At 42.6% G+C, this 14,057-nt stretch overlaps 1 protein-coding gene and 1 pseudogene across 4 annotated transcripts in view; both read left to right on the forward strand.

Annotated features, from left to right (window-relative positions):
- Positions 1 to 14,057, forward strand: part of LOC101129165 (protein FAM50B) — a 161,510-nt gene that overhangs the window by 99,201 nt on the left and 48,252 nt on the right. For 2 of the 4 annotated variants that reach the window (XR_010134166.1, XR_010134169.1), the window contains one exon: positions 12,615 to 12,733. The exons of 1 other annotated variant lie outside the window; for it this stretch is intronic. The gene's annotated coding sequence lies outside the window, so the exon portion shown is untranslated. Of the gene's footprint in view, positions 1 to 12,614; positions 12,772 to 14,057 lie in introns of those variants that run through there. One more of the 4 variants, XR_010134167.1, reaches the window with a different exon arrangement.
- On the forward strand, positions 11,344 to 11,886 carry LOC115934946 (protein Cripto-like; annotated as a pseudogene).

Raw genomic sequence — 14,057 nt, forward strand, 5'->3', positions numbered from 1 at the left:
TCTGTAGTCCCAGCTACTGGGGAGGCTGTGGTGGAAGGATCTCTTAAGCCCAGGAGGTTGAGGCTGTAGTGAACCGTGATGGTGCCACTGCATTCCAGCCTGGACGACAGAGAAACCCTGTCAAAAAAAAAAAAAGGCATCTAGCATTAGCTGTGCATTTGTTTCAATGGAGTATAGCACAAGGCTGAAAGGGGCAGTTTCCTGCATCAGAAGCCTCTGGGCAACTTATGGCCATTGTGGGTGGTCCAGAGACTACAGGAGACGGCTGAGAAGAGGTTGCCAAAGCCTTTGTAGTGAAAGAATCTTGGAGGCACTACTAGGACTGCCTGTTGATTTGAATTTTCACAGATCTTAGAGGCTTCTTTTGGTGAAAGCCCCATTTAAGGTGGACTGCTTGGTACGTAGCAGCAGCAGTGAGATTAAGGAAAATGTGTAAATATGAAATATGTTGCCACCAGAACCCCAAAAGGACCAGGTGTTGGTCTTGTATGCCCTTAATGAGTGTGTCAAATGAATAGCCTGGGGAGAGGAAGGCATTAATGTAATGTCATACCTGTGCTCCTGGGTGAAAATAGATGTAGTTGAGATCCTGTCTGCCAAGAATGTGCATGGTGGTAAAGCTGTGTACCCTGTGGTGTATCGTGTCCTTTCAGAGGTGAATGTAGACTGTGGCTGAGAGGCCGTGAAAAGAGGCAGTATGCAGAACATATTAGCCAAGTCTATAATATCAAAATATTTCCTGGTTGTTGATTGGATGAGGTCAGTTATTTTAATAAAACTGAGTAATGTGTATGAAGGCTAATGGATGGGACCTCAGGATTAAGGTTGGAGTCATCACCATGAGGTGTTATTTATTTTTTCTAGGTTTAAGAACTGGCAAAGTTTGGCCGGGCGCGGTGGCTCACGCCTGTAATCCCAGCACTTTGGGAGGCCAAGGTGGACGGATCACCTGAGGTCAGGAGTTCGAGTCCAGCCTGACTAACATGGTGAAACCCCGTCTCTACTAAAAATACAAAATTAGCCAGGTATGGTGGTGCCTGCCTGTAATCCCAGCTACTCAGAAGGCTGAGGTGGGAGAATCACTTGAACCCGGGAGGTGGAGGTTTCAGTGAGCCGAGATTGCACCATTGCACTCCAGCCTGGGCAACAGAGTGAGACTCCGTCTCAAAAAAAAAGAGAACTGGCAAAGTTAAGAACAGGGCTGTCAAACGGAGAAGCACTGGGGAATAATCATCTCTTTATTAATTAGATTTTATATAATAAGTTTTAATCCTTGAAGGCCCTGTTTTTTTACATTGGGCCATATTAACTGTTTTCCCTGAGAACCTGTAGGCTGTATTTTATTAAGCCAATTTGTAAGTGCCAAAGACTTATTTTAATTTATTATTCATTGTGTTGGAGGAACTAACTATGTGCAATCTGAGATATTTTAGGGCAATGGCTACTTTGACTATGGGAAATTTAGGCAAGGCTACAGTTAAAGTGAGGCATACCTAATTTTCCTCTATTTTATATTCAGTGACTTTTCTAAGATTATAGGAGTACACCATGATTAAATTTTTTTGTTTTTTGTTTTGAGACGGAGTCTCGCTCTGTCACCAGGCTGGAGTGCAGGGGCGCGATCTTGGCTCACTGCAACCTCTGCCTCCTGGGTTCAGGAGATTCTCATACCTCAACCTCCCGAGCAGCTGGGATTATAAGGACGCGCCACCACACCCAGCTAGTTTTTGTATTTTTAGTAAAGGCAGGGTTTCACTATGTTGTCCAGGATGGTCTCGATCTCTTGACCTCATGATCCGCCCGCCTCAGCCTCCCAAAGTGCTGGGATTACAGGCATGAGCCACCATGCCCGGCCACCATGATTAAATTTAATAGGATTCCAAGATATAACCATAATTCAATCCACAGTTTTGATGAATGCCAAGTTTTGTCAATTGGCTTATGTTACCCAATGTTCAAGTTAATTTAGAACCTATGTTGTAGAGGCACAGATGCCAGTTAGTGCCACCTTTTTGTTGTTATATAAAATAAATTGCAGCCTCCACCTCCCAGATTCAAGCAATTTTCCTGCCTGAGTCCCCTGAGTAGCTGGGACTACAGGTGTGTGCCACCACGCCTGGCTAATTTTTGTATTTTTAGTAGAGATGGGGTTTTACCATGTTGGCCAGACTAGTCTTGAACTCCTGACCTCAAGTGATCCACCCTCCTTGGCCTCCCAAAGTGCTGGGATTACAGGCGTGAGCCATCACACTCGGCCTAGTTGTTTTATCTGTAGTATAAAGATTCCATGTGACAGGAAGAACACATTATTATTATTATTATTTGAGATGCAGTCTCGTTCTGTCACCCAGGCTGGAGTACAGTGGTGCCATCTCAGTGCACTGCAACCTCTGCCTCTCAGATTCAAGTGATTCTTGTGCCTCAGCCTCCTGAAGAGCTGGGACCACAGGCATGCGCCATCACGCCTGGCTAATTTTTGTATTTTTGGTAGAGATGGGGTTTCACCATGTTGCACAGGCTGATCTAGAGCTCCTGAGCTCAAGTGATCCATCCGCCTTGGCCTCCCAAAGTGCTGGGATTACAGGCGTGAGCCACTGCACCCTGCAAAATTATTTTAACATATAAATTTTGGATTTTCCACACATATATACACACAAGCATGTGTACCTGTGCACACACACACACATAGTAATTTATTAGGGCTTAGGAAGGGCAGGGATAAAGTGTTCTCTCTCTTTTTTTTTAGATGGGATCTCATTGTGTTGCCCAGGTTGGACTCCAACTCCTGGCCTCGAGCAATCCACCTGCCTCAGCCTGGGAGTTGAAGCTCCCTTTTAAAAATTAAACATTGCGCCACTGGTCTCCCAGAGTGTGATCTCTTGTACCCCCGGTTGAGGGGTGAATCGGGGCAGCATCAAGGCAAGCGACAATACAGGAGACTATGGCCAGAACAACATCTTTTGTGGGGTGCTATGGGCCCGGAGGTGGATGCCCCCACACTGTCTCCACGTGTGACTCACTCGTGAGGAGCTCTGAAGCGCATCCTCCCTGAAGTCCACAGAGCAGGAGGGAAGGTCCAGGAAAAGAGCTGCTCGGTGTCCCCACCTCTTGTCAGTGCTGCCTGGTTGCCTGGTCAGTCCTGTCCCAGGCACTCGAAGGGAAGTCACACCTCGCTCCCTTCAGAGGCGCCTTTCGTGAACTCAGCCAGTCAGTGCCAAAAAGGGGTGCCCCCGGGGTCACTGTCCTGAAACTTAGGCAAGTCACTCAGCTCAGGCCAGAACTCAGGGAGGACTCAAGTTTTGAGCTCTGAATTGGGGGTACAAGGAACAGCAGGAAGCACATGCGGCAGGTGGTTGCACCTTCCCAGGCCGTCGCTGCCCTCTGGTGGCCCCAGTGGACAGGTCCGGAGCCGTCTAGTGGCATATCATTCCAGTTCAAGCCCACATAGCCCATTCACTCTGTACATTGTTTTATTTTTTTCCCGTTTTTTTTTTTTTTTTGAGACAGAGTCTCGCTCTGTTGCCCAGGCTGAAGTGCAATGGCTCAATCTCAGCTCACTGAGGCCTCCGCCTCCTGGGTTCCAGCGATTCTCCTGCCTCAGCCTCCGGGGCAGCTGGGATTACAGGCTCCTGCCACCACACCCAGCTAATGTTTGTGTTTTTAGTAGAGACGGGGTTTCGCCATGTTGGCCAGGCTGGTCTCGAACTCCTGACCTCAGGTGATCCACTGGCCTCAGCCTCCCAAAGTGCTAGCATTACAGGCATGAGCCATCGCACCTGGCCTAAATGTATAAATTTTTTTTATAAATTCATGTTTTTATAAATTTACATTTATAAATTCTTTTTCTTCAAAAATAAACCTTAGCTCACTGTAACTTTTTTAATAAACTTTTTTATGTTTTTTAACTTTTGACTGTTAAAACACAAACACATTGTACAGCTATACAAAAAAAAAATTCTTTTTTGAGACAGGTTGTCACTCTGTCACTCAGGCTGTAGTGCAGTGGTGCAGTCTCGGTTCACTGCAGCCTTGACCTTCCAGGCTCAAGCAATCCTCCTGCCTCAGCCTCCCAAGGAGCTGGGACACAAATGCATACCATCACACTGGGCTAATTTTATTTTTTCTAGAGACGAGGTCTCACTATGTTGCCCAGGCTGGTCTCAAATTCCGGGCCTCAAGTGATCCTCCAGCCTCAGCCTCTCAAAGTATTGGAATTACAGGTGTGAGCCACCATGCCTGGCCTCCTATGTTATCTTTTAGAGTTTGATAGTTTTATATTTTACATTTAGGTCTGTGATCCATCTTGAGTTAATTTTTAGAAAGGGTGTAAGGTCTGTGTCTAAGGTCTTTTTTGTATGTGGATGTCCAGTTGATCCAGTATCATTAGTTGAAAAGACCATCTTTGCTCCATTGAATTGTCTTTGTCCTTTGTCAAAGACAAGTTGACTCTATTTATGTGGATCTATTTCTGGGATCTCGCTTGTATGTCATAGATCTATTTCACTAATCTTTCATCAATATTACACTGTCTTGATTATTGTAACTTTATAGTAAATCTTGAAGTTGTATAGCATTATTTCTCTGACTTTATTATTCTCCTTCAATATTTTTGTTGACTATTCTGGGTCTTTTGCCTTTCCATATAAACCCTAGAATCAGTTTGTTGATATCTACAATATAACTTGCTGGGATTTGATTGGGATTGTGTTGAATCTGTAGATCAGGTCTGGAAAAACTGAAATCTTGCCAATGTTGAGTTTTTCTAGTCACAAGCATGGATTATTTCTCAATTTATTTAGATCTTTTTTGATGTCTTTCAACAGAGTTTTGTAGTTTTCTTCATATAGATCTCGTACTTGGTTTGTTAGATTTGAACCTAAATCTTTCTTTCTTTTTGGTGCTAAATAATTTAAATGACAATTTGTTTTAAATTTCAAATTCCAATTGTTCATTATTGGTATGCAGGAAGGCAATGGATATTTTTATATTAATCATGTATCCTGCAGGCTTACTATAATTGTTCAGCAGTTTTAGGACTTCTGTTGATCCTGTGGGATTTTCTACATAGACAGTCATGTAATGTACAAAAAAAAAAAAGATGGTTTTGTTTCTTCCTTTCCAATCTATTTACAATCAGCTCTTCATATATGTGGGTTCTGCATCCACGAATTCAATCAACCATGGATCAAAATATTTGGGAAAAGACAATTTTAAAAATACCACTTAAAAAACAATACAGCATAACAACTATTTTTCATAGCATTTTTAGGTAGTATAATCTAGAGGTAATTTAAAGTTTGTGGGAGGGTGTATGTAGGTTACATGCGAATACGACACCATTTTATATAAGGAACTTAAGGATCCATGGATTTGGGTATGAAAGGCAGGTTCCTGGAATCAATTTTCCATAGACACCCAGGGACTGTGTTGTCTCTTTCCTTTTCTTGTTTTATTGTGTAAGCTAGGACATCGCAACAATGTTGAGTCTAAATGGTGTAAGAGGGGATGTCCTTGCCTTATTCCTGATGTTACCAGGAAAGCATCTACTTTCTCACTCTTAGTATGAGGTTAGCTGTAGGGTTTTGGTAAATATTTCTTATCAAATTAAGGAAATTACCCTTTGTTCCTGGTTTGTGGAGAGTTTTTTTTTTTTTTTTTTAGTCATGAATGAGTTTGAATTTTATCAAATACTTTTTCTGCATCTATTGATATGATCATATAGTTTTTTTTATTCTTTAGCATGTTAATGTGATAGATTGCATTAATTGACCTTCAAATGGTGAACCAGGCTTGCATGCCTGAAATAACACACTGCTGGATTTGATTTGCTAATATTTTGTTGAGGATTATTCTGTCTACATTCATCAGTGATATCAGTCTATAGTTTTCCTTTCTTGTAATGTTTTTGGTTTTTATATTAGAGTAATACTGGCTTCGTAGGATGAGTTAGGAATTATTCTCTCTTCTTTTACATTCTAGAAAAGATTGTAGAGAATTGGTATAATTTCTTCCTTACACGTTGGTAGAATTCACCTGTGAATCTATTTGGGCCTGCTGCTTTCTGTTTTGGAAGTTGCTTTTGTTTTGTTTTGTTTTGTTTGTTTTTTTGAGACAGGGTTTCACTCTGTCACCCAGGCTGAGTGCAGTGGCACTATCATGGGTCACTATAGCTTCAAACTCCCAGGCTCAAGCGATCCTCCCACCTCAGCCTTGCAAGTAGCTGGGACTGCAGGCACATGTCACCACGTCCAGCTAATTTTTTTAGTTAGTGTGGAGACAGGTTCTCACTATGTTGCCCAGGCTGGTCTTGAACTCCTGGACTCAAGGGATCCTCCTGCCTCGGCCTCCCAAAGTGCTGTAATTACAGGTGTGAGCCACCATGCCTAGCTGGAAGCTTATTGATTCAAATTTAGCAGATTTAGTTCTATTGAGATTACCTATGTCTCTTCTGAGAGTCTGGATAGAGGAATTGATACAAGGAATTGATCCATTTTATCTAGGCTATCAAATGTGTGGACGTAGAGTTGTTCATAATAATCCTTTATTATCCCTTTAATGTTCATGGCATCACAATGACCCATCTTTATTTTCTGGTGTTAGTATTGTTTCTACTGTCTTTCTTCCTTAGTCTGGCTAAAGGTTTATCAAGTTTATTCATCTTTTCAAAGAATCAACTTTGGGGTTGATTTTCTGCTTTCAATTTCATTGATTTCTGTTCTAATTTTTATTATTTCTTTTTGTCTGCTTATTTGGATTTATGTTCTAATTTTTATTTTATTATTTCTTTTCATTTGCTTATTTTGGATTTCTCTTTTTTCTAGTTTCCTAAGGTAAATTGGGAACTAGATTATTGATTTTAGATATATCTTTTTTCTAATAGTAAATTGGAAACTAGATTATTGATTTTAGATATATCTTTTTTCTAATATGTTCATGCAGTGCTATGAATGTCCCCCATCACTGTTTTTACTGCATTCCACAAATTTTTTAAAGTTGTATTTGCATTTTTATTTAATTCAAACCACTTTTAAGCTTCTCTTGAGACCTATTCCTTGACCCATGTGTTATTTTGAAGTGTATTGTTTAATCTCCAAGGATTTTGGGATTTTCCGACTATCTGTTTCTTTTTTTTAATTTTAACTTCATTGTGGTCTTACAGCAAACTTTGTATGATTTCTAGTCTTATAAATTTGTTAAGGTATGTTTTATGGCCCAGAGTGTGGTGTATCCTGTTGAATGAGCTGCATGAATTTGAGAAGAATGCTTACTCTGCTGTTGTTAGATAAATTGTCTACAATGTCAATTACATCCAGTTGATTGATGGTTCTGCTCAGTACAACTATGACCTCACTGATATTCTGCCTGTTAGATTTGTCAATTACTGATATACTGGTGTTGAAGTCTCCAGCTATAACATGGAATTCATGTATTTCTCCTTGTATTCTATCTGTTTTTGCTTTATATTTTGATGCTTTGTTGCTGGGTGAATATACATGAAGAATTGTTTTGTCTTGTTGGAGAACTGACCCCTTTATAGCCATGTGATATCACCTAAACTCAACATGAGAAACATAGCTTCATATTGGGACACATAACAGTGAGCCAAATGGTGCTACCAATACAGAAGCAGCATAAGATACATCTTCTCACTCATGGGACTTAAAATCTACTTCACAATACAAAACTCAAAAAAAAAAAAAAGAACACGCAAGGCAGTGCCTAATCAAGCAGGTCCCAGAGACGTTCAAAGAAGGGGAAGTCACAGAAGGAGGAAAGTGAGATCTTAGTGGATGGATAAGACAATGGGCAATGACAGGGCAATGAGCACAGTCCATTCAGAGACACTGGAAATTTCATTCTACAGTTTACTCACATTTATAATTTTGAACTATCACTCTGGTGTTGGGAGAAATTGACTTAAGGTAGGGCAGTGATTTATTTTAAAAATAACTATGCTACAATAGCTTTAAAATATTGGAACAGGCGGTCTACCCCAAATTACAAAAGAATTACCTATCAATTTGTTTATGAATTTATTGGTAGCCACACATTTTTTTTCTAGAAAAAAAGTTCCACGGAGTGTTTGGATATCAATCAGGCCACAGTATAACTGAAACTCTATTACCCTAGAAACACCCTGCCACACAGGACAGGACCATTTTGGAAAGCTATGAAGACTAGACACTTCTCCTCCCTCTAACTTCTCAGCCAGGACACCGTCTCTGTTCAAGGCCAACGGCGGTGGATTTCACCATGGTTGCCCTCCACAGCAAAGGTTGGCTGGCGAAGGTTTATGCAGCCATGTCTGGGGGCAGCAGTGGGGAAAGAAGAGCTCATTAGCACAGAACTGAGCTCATCTGCAAGAAGCAAACTTCTCTGTTGCTGGTAGTCAGGTCCACAGGAGAAGGTTCTAGGCCCTAGGGCCACAGTGGAAAGGTATTCACCAGGAGAATGACTCACAAGTTGTTCTTACTACAAAAATGCAAAAATTAGCCAGGCGTGGTGGTGCATGCCTGTGATCCCAGCTACTCAGGAGGCTGAGGCAGGAGAGTCACTGTAACCTGGGAGGCAGAGGTTGCAGTGAGCCAAGATTGCTCCACTGCACTCCAGCCTAGGTGACAGAGTGAGACTCCATCTCAAAAAAAAAGAAAGAAAGAAAGAAAAAAAATCAGTACTTTAAGATGACTGCACAGAGTAGCTTGAATTTTGAAGACTCTTGTACTGTTTGAGAACAGATCCCTCCTATCCCCTGCCCAACCTCTGAAGGGGTAACATTTCCCCAAATCCTACTGAAAGTCAGCTATACACACCAGTGGTGAGCATGTCATTTCAATAATGTGCAGGACAATATCAATGCCCAGTGGAACCCATCAGGTGGGATTCAACACATGGCCAGTGGCAGAGCAGGTTGAGCTGCTCCCCTCCCCACAGTTTCTATTCTCAAGTAAGGCAGGCCGTGGTCTAGTCACTCCAGGATACAGGGTAAGAAAGGAGGGAAAGGTAGACTCAGCTGCGGCAGGCATTCATGCAGGCCAAACACTGCAAACCCTAAGGGCAATCTCAGATAACCTACAAATCTACAATGTGACATTTTCTATGTGTTCTTATCTTCGTCAACCACAACTATGTGGATTTCTTATTGAATGACAGAATACATGTGGAATAATAACTGTGCCCCCTTAGCACAGTGCTTATTGAATGAAAGATGGTAAATTAACATTAGTTTCTTTTCCTTCTTTGTGCTTTCTAGGGGAGGTGGGGAGTAGGAGTTAACTCAGCCAACTGTTATAAAGGTACAATTTCCCTGGAATTTGTTAATTGAGCTATCGCTCCAGCATAAGGAATCAGGGCTGGGAGCAGCTATTGCCAGCTGCATTTGGGAGCGACCTAAGCTGATTTACCATTATCATGATGATGAATTTACAAATCTATTCAGTATTTTATGTATTTAATGCCCTTAATGCTGGGTTGGGCTACAATAGTGATTAGTTGCACTAATTAGTTGAATTCATAGAGAAGTTTTTGGAGTTAGTTATGAGAGGATCGTATGTAAATTAATGCTAACTGTATGTAAATAGGTTTCTAATTCCTCTAGGAAAAAAAAATCCACAACACAACTGCCTTATGCTCCCCACACCCCACTCTGACCATCTGATGACACTGGCACATGGAGATGCCATTCATGATGACGGAGCAAACCCTGCCACTCTGAGGGCATCGGGTCACCCAGATGGCCACCAGGCTCCAGTGGTGTTCCTGAAGAGGGTGGAAGGAGAAGGCTGCTGCTCCTGGAACTCGAAGCTTTAACGAAGGTGACACAGGAGGGAGCCCCAGGCCACTCAGTCTCTAATCCTGGCTGGTGCCAGTCAGTGTGGGAGACCAGACCTGCCCTGGCGAAATACCTGCAGGTGGATCTCAGAGCAGGGACGCTGAGCCCAGGGGACAGCAGCCACATGGGCCAGACTCCATCTGTGGAGCTGACATAACTGCTATGTGCTGGACATTAATGATTTGCTTCAGGGAAAGACAAAGTGGATGCTCCTCATCAAGTGTCAGGGCCCCTGCTCTAGAATCTGTGACTGTTCTACCCAGAACAGAAGAAATGTCCCTTCAGTCACTAGCCGGGTACCTTGGGTTTGCCCTGGGGCTATGCATAAGCTCTGAATCCAGTGAGTTGCACATCACCGGAACAGGAAGGCAGAGCAGGCTCTCCACTGACGGCACGGGAGATAAATAACGCCGCACTCAGCCATCCTCGGCCAGTCTCCTTTGAGGTTTGTCTGCTTATCTTAGCATGAATTAAGAAGAAATTCCCATGTCGGAAAATGAGTGTGCAAGTTCTAACTGTCATCACACACTGCCAAACAGTCTTATGAAAGTGTTGCGTCTATGAATGCTCCCACCAGTAATATATGAGGAGGTGCTTTTCCCAGTCTCTCATGGGCATAGGGCACGATGTGAGTTTTCCTATCTCTGCCAATCTGATGCTTAAAAAATATGCTTTTTTATTCATTTATAGTAATGTTTAAAATATTTTCATATTACATTTTTTATTTTTTAAAACTGCTTATTCTTAACATTCTTAATACTAAAATGTTCATCACATATTGCATATATTGAAAACTTTTGAATATTTGTTTTTCATACTTGATCGTGGTGCTTAATCATTGAGAAATATAATCATTTGAAAAATTTTATCACAAAGCATAAATTGTGGCTGCTTCCTAAATGAGTGGGCAATTTTTTTAATGGCTAGCTGCAAATGAATGCAAAATAGTTCTACCTGATCCTTGTTTAGGAGCTTGTTGCTTGAGCTGAAGGAAGATTACTGAGCACGCCAATAAACTACCACAGATGCTTGGGGCTCCCGCTCTTCAGCAACTGAGTGATCCTTTGTGCTTGAAGCTTGGAGGCTGCACACAGCTGAAACTGGCCCTGCACAGACAGGCAGCCAAGGCAGCAAAGCACTGGGGACCATGCCAGTCCCTGACGCCACTGGATGGCAGGAGGGTGTAGAACTCAGCATGCCCGCTAGGTGCACTTAGCACCAGGGAGCAAAATTAGTGATGGTCACTCTGGCAATTTCCTTACCTGCGCTGTTCAAACTGGGAATAGATTTGCTTCAGGTGCTCCAGCTCACGGGCTGTCAGCAGCCCATTTGACTCAGAAAAACAAAACAGATTTGAGAAGCACCGACCAGAGCTCCCAGCTTGCATGGGGATGAGGGATCCAGAAGGAGCTGCTCTGCCGTGAATCTGTGGAATAGCCAAGCAACCATCAGCCATTCCCTCCTAACTAAAAACAATGAAAAATTCTCTCTCTCCTATATTCTGGCCTGCCCAAATGTTCAGGGGACAATGTCAGAGTGTAATTTTGATCATGGCCATTTCAAGGCATTTGAAACGGGATTCGTTGCCGGGTTGGGCCACCATGAACTTGCACAGTCACCTCAGGAGGCCTAGCCTTCAGAGATGACAGCATTCAGCCTCAGGAGGAGCCTGCAATTCACCCACGGTCTTCCCAGTATATCCCTTCCATGGGGATACAAGACAGTAAGGAGCTAAACAGAACCTGCTGTCTGAATGGGGAACCTGCATGCTGGGGTTCTTTTGTGTCTGAGCCCTGTCCTTCTATGGACAGACCTGTGAATATTACATGCACAATGAGAGCCGTAGGTTTGAGCCCCGTGACACCCAGCTGTCCAAGAAGTGTTCCCTGTGTAAATGCTGACATGGACAGCTCTGCTGCTTGCGTCAGGCATTTCTACCTGGGTGTGACGGCCTTGTGATGGACAAGCACCTCAAGGACCAGGACTCCAGAACTACCACTGTCTGCACGTACCACTTTTATGCTAGCATCTGCCTTTCTATACAAAGTTGCTATTAATCAACATTTACCTTTTTCTGCAAATACAAGTTTAGATATCATGCAAATTTCATGACCAGTAAAGGCTGCTGCTCCAATGTTCTGACTGAAGGATGATCGTTTGTTAGTTGCCTTAAGATAATGAACACCTTTCCATAATAGTCTCTAACACTTCCTTACAGTACCAACTATTTCTTACCTCTGCCCTGCCCTCCCCTGAGAAATTATTTAAAAAAAAAAAAAGAGGCCAGGTGCAGTGGCTCACACCTATAATCCCAGCATTTTGGGAGACCGAGGCAGGTGGATCACCTGAGGTCAGGAGTTCAGGACCAGCCTGGCTAACATAGTGAAAGCCCATCTCTACTAAAAATACAAAATTAGCCGGGTGTGGTGATGTGTGCCTGTAGTCCCAGCTACTTGGGAGGCTGAGGCAGGAGAATCGCTTGAACCTGGGAGGCAGAGGTTGCAGTGAGCTGAGGTCGTACCACTGCACTCCAGCCTGGGTGACAGAGTGAGACTCCATCTCAAAAAAAAAAAAAAAAGAAGGAAAGAAAGTCAGTCATATCTACATCATGTCTGAGTCCAGTGTTTCTTGATATGTGTAATTCTACCAAGGTCTTCTAATAATATTTTCTTTTAAGCAATTGAATTATATCTTCAGATTATTAAAGGCTAATCCTAATGTGGAACTGAGGATAAAGTTCTGAGTAGAGTTGATCAAAATCAACTAATATCATCTCTTTTTAAAGGGAGGAGCCAGAAGTGCTGAAGTAAGGAAAGTTCATCTGCATGATGAGACTGGACAGGAAAGAAGAAGCACGTGGGAGAGACAGATTGGAAAAGACAAAGTGGATCACTTAATTCACGAGTATGTGGGTGTAGAGAAGCAAGTTACAAGGTTAATTGAAGGGCAAGTTTCTATCATCTGTAGCAAGCTACCTAAGACAGGAGTTCCCTTTGTGCTCAAGACACTGTAAAAAAAAAAATGAAGTCTTCTTGGAAAAAAATTTTATCTCAGTTTTCCCAGTGAGACTACTTAAAAAATTATGTTTCTTCCAAACTATGTAATTATTTTAACTGTTGTAGAAAAAAAGAGAAAATATTCACAATATTTAGTTGTAACTAGGTGATAAAAACTATACATTGTAAACCTCCCCCTTTTTTTTTTTTTGAGATGGAGTCTCATTCTGTCACCAGGCTGGAGTGCAGTGGTGCGATCTCGGCTCACTGCAACCTCCTCCTCCTGGGTTCAAGTGATTCCCCTGCCTCAGCCTCCCGAGTAGCTGGGACTACAGGTACGCACAGCCATGCCCAGCTAATTTTTTGTATTTTAGTAGAGACAGGGTTTCACCATGTTGGCCAGGATGGTCTCGATCTCCTGACCTCATGATCTGCCCGCCTCGGCCTCCCAAAGTGCTGGGATTACAGGCGTGAGCCACCGCACCTGGCATAAAACCCTTTTTAAAAAAACATTATGTATATGAATATGCACAGTAAAAATGGGAAATACATTAAGAAAAAGGAAAAAAGACTGAACAAAACCAAAACAAAAAAGAACCATTTTTAACATTGAAAACCATTTTTGATAAATGGTGAAATGTCTCAAAATCTCCCACCATGAGGTACATAGGAAGTTCAAGGAACCAGATGTTTCCCAGAGCTTGCTAACAAACTCCTTCCTGCAGCAGGGATGGTACATCTCCCAACGTGACGCTCTCAGGAGGCAGGGGTGAGAGACACAGCAGGGATGGGATCTGTTCTTGGTGGAGAGCCATGTGACTCTCTCTCCCTGCACACGGTGACCTTGGTGCACTTCTTCCTAGAACGGGACTGAGACTCGGGGGCTGCCAGCCAAGCCCGGAAAGGCTCGAGTCCATCATTCATTTCATCAAGTTGTGGTAGTGAACAGCTGGGTTTCCTCAAACACAGTCCACAGTTTATTGTATACCTACGCTGGAAGTCCCTGAAATGCGTACTCTTCACACGTTGGTAAATGGAAATTTATTTCACCAAAATTGCTCAACGATTCCATTGCCCACATGTTAAGAAAACTTGCAGAAGCAGAACAAAAACTGAGAAAGGGAAGGGATGATGGTTGAGAGGTGGGAGGATCCACATTTTCCCAGAATAGTAGGATGGAATTGAACTCTAAGAAACACTTTGGTAGAAAATCATAGTCTCTTCCCCACAAC

This window comes from Gorilla gorilla, chromosome 5 (genome assembly GCF_029281585.2).
Source record: "Gorilla gorilla gorilla isolate KB3781 chromosome 5, NHGRI_mGorGor1-v2.1_pri, whole genome shotgun sequence".
NCBI classification, from domain to species: domain Eukaryota; kingdom Metazoa; phylum Chordata; class Mammalia; order Primates; family Hominidae; genus Gorilla; species Gorilla gorilla.